This window comes from Protopterus annectens, chromosome 1.part1 (genome assembly GCF_019279795.1).
Source record: "Protopterus annectens isolate FY-2018-M chromosome 1.part1, PAN1.0, whole genome shotgun sequence".
Taxonomy (NCBI): Eukaryota; Metazoa; Chordata; order Ceratodontiformes; family Protopteridae; genus Protopterus; species Protopterus annectens.
Window position 1 is genome coordinate 1,827,684,148 of NC_056726.1, and position 6,228 is coordinate 1,827,690,375.

The window sequence follows — 6,228 nt, forward strand, 5'->3', positions numbered from 1 at the left end:
ACAACACACATTCATACACATTGTGTTACTAACCTCACTATGACTGAACTCCTCATTTCACATATTCCTCAGGGAAACATTGTTTTTGCTGGTGTCTACAAAAACTCTTAAGTCACATTTGCGTGGCTCAGCACAGAAGTGATTTGAGTCTGAAGAGTGTTTTTCTTCATCTACATATCTGAACAATGAAAAATCAAAAACAGTGCAGTCACTATATAGTACTCAGCTACACTGCCCATGTACAGCGGCCCGGTTCCTGTTGAAAACATTTTTTTCTAATGCAGAGGAGCACTTCAGCTTCCCTTTAACGAATATGTCACTGACTAAAAGTTAATACAGTAACGATGCGAATGACCGGAAAGAGTTCTGGATGCAACATAGGCTTAGTCTGTTCAAGACAGCATTCTAAGTAAAATACAATAAAATGCATGATGCTTAAGATGATGGATGTTTACAATAGACATATACATACCACAAGACCACATGTTGATAACAGACATATACATACCACAACTTGGTTATTTACTTGGATAACTTCATCACCAATCTGGACCTGATGGCTAAGGGCAGCAGGAGACTACAATTGAATAAGAGGGGTAAAAATGAGTTGTTGACCAAATGAGATATTTATTTTAAGACCACAATTAAACAGTTACCACAAAGGAATAACAGTCAAATTGTACTTAATATACTATGAAGTCAACAAGAACACAGCATTTCTGAGTGTTAGAACTTGAATATATTTTGTCTGCCTGCCTGAGAATTGCACTTCATTTGATGTACAGATCCAGAAATCCTGGCAACAACCCTGGTTATATTCATGTATATCACTCAATATGTGGCTTCTCCAGCTATGGAATGACTTTTACTGCTACCAGATGTACAGATAAAAAAAATCTTATCTAGTCCCTGGGCTGCACATATTTTTTTATTTATTCAATACCTGAATATAGATAACTTAGGATGATACAAAGACATATCTAAGCTAGATCAGTAAAAACCTTTTGGACTGCAATAGGAAGATGGTCTCAGAGAACTCATTTGCTCCAAGGTACAACAATCTCAGACTTACTATATAAAAACAGAAGGTTGGGGGTACAGACCCTTGGCATCAGGCAGTGCAGAGTGACTTGCAACCTCGCAAAACATGCTTTTAATGTGCAACAGCAAGTTTTGCACTTCATTGTTACATCTATAGTACTGCATTTTTGGACTTGCACTGCAGAATTTCAATAAAGCACTAGTTATCAGAGGTACAACACACAGGAAAAAATACAAGACTGGCTGCAACACATTGGTCACCTCTGAATAATTAACAACCATACAGAGTTCACAGATGACAGGTTGTTAGGAGCAAAACATCAGTCCTGCCAAAATATAACATACAGAGATTATGATGTACCATACAACTTTTTGGAAAGTGAGCACAAGAAGCTACAAAAGTAAGATGATTTTATTTACATATCAAGATATATATATATATATATATATATATATATATATATATATATATATATATATATATATGGGTCTGCTTCATTTGAATGAAAGACCATTTGACCTAAACGCATTTGATCAAAATTTCATTTGATCGAAAACCAACATTCAAGGCAAATAACAGGGATTTGTCCCTCACCTCAATGTCGTGTGACCCTGGAGTTGGTATATATAGTTGGGGGGGCGCAGCCCCCATCTATTTTTGTTTAAAATCTGTACTTTTTGTTTTATTTTCTTCTTTTAAAGGAAACTATGTGGAGTGCTTCACCCCCCCACATCCCCCAACTATATATACCAACTCCAGGGTCGCACAACATTGGGGAGGGGGACAAATCCCAGTTTTATGCCTTGAATACTGGTTTTCGAGCAAATGGGTTTAGGTCAAATGGTCTTTCAATCAAATGAGGTAGACCCATATATATATATATATATATATATATATATATATATATATATATATGTATACATATTTATACACACACACAGACATATATATATATATATATATATATATATATATATATATGTATATGGATCTAGGACTATTGAACGAAAGTTCAGTAGTCTGAATCCACAATACCCGAATGCACTTTAACGAAAGCACTTTCACCAAAAAAGCACTTTCATTAAAGTCCGTTCAAACAAAAAAAAAAGGCACAATAAATCTTCTGTTATGCAGCCCCACAACCCCCTACTTTTATATTCTCACTCCGAAGTCACACTACAGTGGGGAAAAGGGAATTCTCCCTTAACCGCACCATAGTGCAACCGGCACAACCAGCATACATAACGGAAAGTCCTGCTTTGGTGAACAGCACTTTCGGTTTGTTAGTTCGGTGATTTCTGCTTCAGCAGAAAGTGCCATCGGGAATCTGTACAGATCCCATATATATATATATATATATATATATATATATATATATATATATATATATACATATACACACACACACACACACACACATATATATATATATATATATACATATATATATAAAGAGAGAGAGAGATTTTATATGCACACATATGCACATATATACAGTGTGCATAACCTTGGGTGGAATATGCATTTTAACAAAAATATTGTTAAAGTTTTAAGATGCAAAGATTAAAATAAGAGTATATTTAAAAATAAATTACTGCACATTAGCTGGACTTTCTTTGTATCTGAACATTTGATATTCCAAATGCAACAGTTGTGTTGTAACAAAAGTAGCACTATGCTTTCTTTAGTACAAATAATTTGGGAAGCTGATAAATGAGTGCGAAGACAGTCAATGTCACCAATATGGTATCTAAGACATGGTGAGCCACTTGGGAGATCACTGGTTGTAGATTATTCAGTTCACAAGTCAGACTGTACAACACATTAGATAAGCTGCCAGCATCAGACAAAGTTCAGTTTCCCATCCAGCAATAGGTTACCTATTGACATAAGCAATACAGTTATTTGAATGATTGGTCTACATAAATAATTATCTATACTTACTTCCAGAGCTTTCCCTGATATGAAATGCAGGCTGGAGTTAGAGGACAAGATTTCAATTCCCTGTGTGAATGAAAAGAGGAAGCATTTATGGTTTAGTCTGACCATGATCACATAACGCAGCAACATATTACATGCAGGAGAATCTGTGTAAGGAAGAGAGAGAAAACAATCCTAGTAGTCTAGGCACGTTCTACCGCATTGCTCACAGAACTACATAACACAATGAAGCAGGTTAGATGGTTACTTCTAGCTCACACACACACACACACACACACACACACACACACACACAGTTTTAGCTTTCTGTAACTGCTATACACTATATCACATACATGAAAGTGATCTACCTAGTCATTACATACAGAGCTGAAAAGTTGGCAAAGAGTAAAAAAGGAGTAAAGCCCCATGACTTGCTTCGTTGTTTTAATGGACAATTTCAGGCCAATAAAGCCAAACCCCACTAGCTGTGGATATGGGTATTTTGGCCTTGTTATGACCTCATCAGCACAACACAAGCAGAGTGTATACGGTTTGGTCATGGGCAATCAGAATCGCCAATTAGCTGAAATACCTGGTGTTCATAAGGGTCATTTGCATATATCTCATGTGCCTCTGATTGAAGAGGTTTGAGAGGTCACTCATTGGAAGTTCCAGCTTGGCTGGAGTTTTCATTTAGTTTTTACTGATTGATATACTATGACCTTGGACTTTGTACTCTTGTATTTGCACTTTCATTTCCACTATTCCATGGAACTGCAGTTACTATCTGCAGTGTATAAAGAGCTGTGTTGCAACTTACTTTAGGTGGCTCTAAATGTTCTTAACTCTCCAAGAGATGGTCAGGACAAAAAACAAACACACTCAGCTATGTACTTGTCAGTATGTCAGTCCACATATTTGACAAGAAATACAGACATAGGATTATGTGCAAACTGACTTTTGACCACCATATTGCCTCCATTGTATGGAAAGCGTTCTACACGGCCTACCTCATTAGTAAGGGTATCTCATCCAGGGACAAGGTGATCTTAACATCCCTGTATTCTTCCCTTATAAGACCCATTATTGAGTACAATGCCCCTTTCGGCATGTACCTCATAAAGCACACGCAGCAGCTAGAGAGACCACAGAGGTTCCTCACCAGGAGAACCCAGGGCCTCAAACATCTACCATACATAGATAGCCTAAAGGCTCTGTCCCTCTACTCAGTCTCCTACACACTCCTCAGAGGTGACCTCTGTGTGGCATACAAAGCAATCTCTGACCCTGCCTTGATGAGACTGCTGCATATCCACAAAGATAGGGTGCAGACTTGTTGGAATATGGGGTAAATTCTTGGCTAGGCTTGTAAGGGCCTCAGGGCCAATAGCCTAGTAACTTCCTTTGATCCTATGTAAATTATGCTTATAGGCGATCAGCAGACTATCCAAACCTTTGAACTTGTGAAGTATCTATTTTATGTATATATTCGAAAATAATTTCTCAGTTTTTACAAGTAATGTTTTGACATGCTCTCCCAAATCCCCAGAATATCAGTTACAGCCATTTTAAAGTCCTTTTTCACAAAAACAAATATTATCTGTCATCTCTAAACTGCATAAGGACCCAAGCAATCCTCTCTTATATCCAGGCATAGCTGCAGGTCTCTCAAAGATTAAACTACTGGTATTGTTTACTGATGGCAGGGGCTAAGGGCATTTGTTTCTTTTTACTGGACACTGGTGACATAACTGACATGTAGAAAAGTGTGGACATTTGTAGTGATGACATTTTAGTGACCACAGGTGTTAATAATCTTTATACTTCTATAACACAAGATTAAGGTACTCTTGGGGTCAAGGAAAATTTGTTTACAAAAAATACTCTGAGATGGCTACGTAATTGGTACTGCATAACAATTAATTTGTGATTTAATGATAATGGTGTACCTATGGGGGGACTATAGCTCCAGGCTATGCCAATCTATACAAAGTTCAGTTGGAGTACTTATACATGGTCACTAATGAATATTTATGCATACTCAATGTTTTTATCATTTTACTGACAACATGTATATGGCTTGCTCTGGCAGACAAGTTGATTTACTGAATCATACCATCACAAACAATTTCTACCTAGAATTTTGTTGTAAACTCAAGTCTTACTTAAAGAAAACTCCACTTTAGAACAATTTTTTTCATAGCACCTTTATTTTCTGTGCTATTTTAATATAATAAAATCATTCTAAGAGCTCCTTATAAAATCTGAATACATTTTTCCACAAAATGACCAACGTGGGGCCTGGCATATTAACATGATCCTGTTTTATTACTTTCCTGTCCCTTCCCAGAATCCATTTCATGTCCCCTTTATATGAGTCATGAATAAGGTTGCCCTCCTAGTCCACTGAGACACAGTAGTAACAGTGTGAATCACAGTCATCTTATAAACCTTCTGTAGCAGGAGTGTTTGCATTTTATTCCTGAATGACCATTATATACCTGTCTCGCTGAGTCTGCTATAAGACATTTAGAGCAATTTTACAGTTCCTGCCAAAGAAAGAAGCTAAATTTTAGGCTTTTTCAAGGATTGCCATTTGTAGTCTTATTATATAAACACAGTCTTCCCACACCTTTCCTGTGGTGTGAAAGATTGTATTGCAATGCAAGAGCTGTTAATCAACACCTCAGATAACTGTATCTGCTATTCACCAGTGTCTATAGCATTTTTTTATCCTGAATGTTTGAGTAATGAGCAATTTTTACTCAAGAATATTTTATAAGCATAGTTCAAAAAAGTACAACTATATTTTAATGAATTCATATTCGATGCTTTTTTTAACTGTGGCTCAAATGTCTTCATAAATTCCATTTCCCACTTTTGTTACCCCTTGATTTGTTAAATTGTAGCATACTAACAATCAAAATCACAATCCTTGAGCAGAACAAATCCATAGTTCAGTGTGTGTAATACGAACACTACTTTCCAGAAAATGTTGCAGTTAGAGAAAATGCCACTTACAGCTGGATCACTACACAAAACGTGAGCAGCTATAAGAGTTGTCATCTTTTTAGATGCCCAAAGTGGGATGTTCTTATTGAAACGTGAGATTGCACAGGGCAAACCATGCCATCATCATATGAAAAATTATTATTTTCTTCTTATTACCAAAATAAAGGCTCTATGATGTGAGGTTGTTTATAGTACTTTATATGATATTAAGAGAATTTAAATGTGACAGAGAAAAATCAGATTTTTTTCTT

The 6,228-nt window shown here is 36.4% G+C and overlaps 1 protein-coding gene across 1 annotated transcript in view; it reads right to left on the bottom strand.

The window, feature by feature from the left end:
* LOC122812560 (connector enhancer of kinase suppressor of ras 1-like) overlaps positions 1 to 6,228 on the bottom strand; it is a 719,099-nt gene that overhangs the window by 558,814 nt on the left and 154,057 nt on the right. The window contains exons 3-4 of the mRNA XM_044084817.1: positions 2,987 to 3,046; positions 509 to 577 (exon numbers count right to left, since the gene is read on the bottom strand). The gene's annotated coding sequence lies outside the window, so the exon portion shown is untranslated. The remainder of the gene's footprint in view (positions 1 to 508; positions 578 to 2,986; positions 3,047 to 6,228) is intronic.